The sequence below is a fragment of the Octopus bimaculoides genome, chromosome 3, assembly GCF_001194135.2.
Source record: "Octopus bimaculoides isolate UCB-OBI-ISO-001 chromosome 3, ASM119413v2, whole genome shotgun sequence".
Lineage (NCBI taxonomy): Eukaryota > Metazoa > Mollusca > Cephalopoda > Octopoda > Octopodidae > Octopus > Octopus bimaculoides.
In genome coordinates, this window is record NC_068983.1 from 148,966,698 (window position 1) to 148,967,362 (window position 665).

At 38.0% G+C, this 665-nt stretch overlaps 1 protein-coding gene across 1 annotated transcript in view; it reads right to left on the bottom strand.

Annotated features, from left to right (window-relative positions):
- Positions 1-665, bottom strand: part of LOC106876285 (neurogenic protein big brain-like) — a 429,470-nt gene that overhangs the window by 418,598 nt on the left and 10,207 nt on the right. The gene's annotated exons all lie outside the window — the stretch shown is intronic.

A 665-nucleotide genomic window follows, 5' to 3' on the forward strand; every position in this document is an offset into this window, starting at 1 on the left:
TGAAAGAATGTGTGTGTGTGTGTGTGTGTGTGTGTGTGTGTGTGCGTGTGTGTGTGTGTGTGTGTGTTTGTGTAACTGTATTCATACACACTTTTGTCGTCTATGTGTGAGTGTACACAGACACGAATGCATGCCTACATGCACCTTCGAACCACTCGAGCGAGAGATATATGACAATGTACACATGGAAAATTTTGGAAGGGTTGGTACCTAACCTTAACATAAAGAGATATGTAGACGCAGTGCTGAGCGCTATTGCTCTGTACGAATGGTACCGTGCACTCCCTCCAAAGTAAGCGACAGGTACCGTAACAGATTAGGGATTCAAAGGACCATAAATATTCAATGCCATTAATAGAATAAAGAAAATTTTACAAAACGTGTGTCTTCAAAGAGGTGCTTATACTATGTCTTATACTATAGCCTCTGGCCAACCAAAGTCAGTCTTGAGTGGATTTGGTAGACGGAAATTGAAAGAAGCCCGTCATATATATATGTATATATATATATATATATACATAATGCAAATAATATGTGAGTATATGCATATATACGTACATGTATGTACATACCTACATTTACATGTATATATACATGCATATCTGGGAACAGGACATCACAAAGAAACGTGGACAAACTGAAAAACGAGAACATAAACAGAGCAT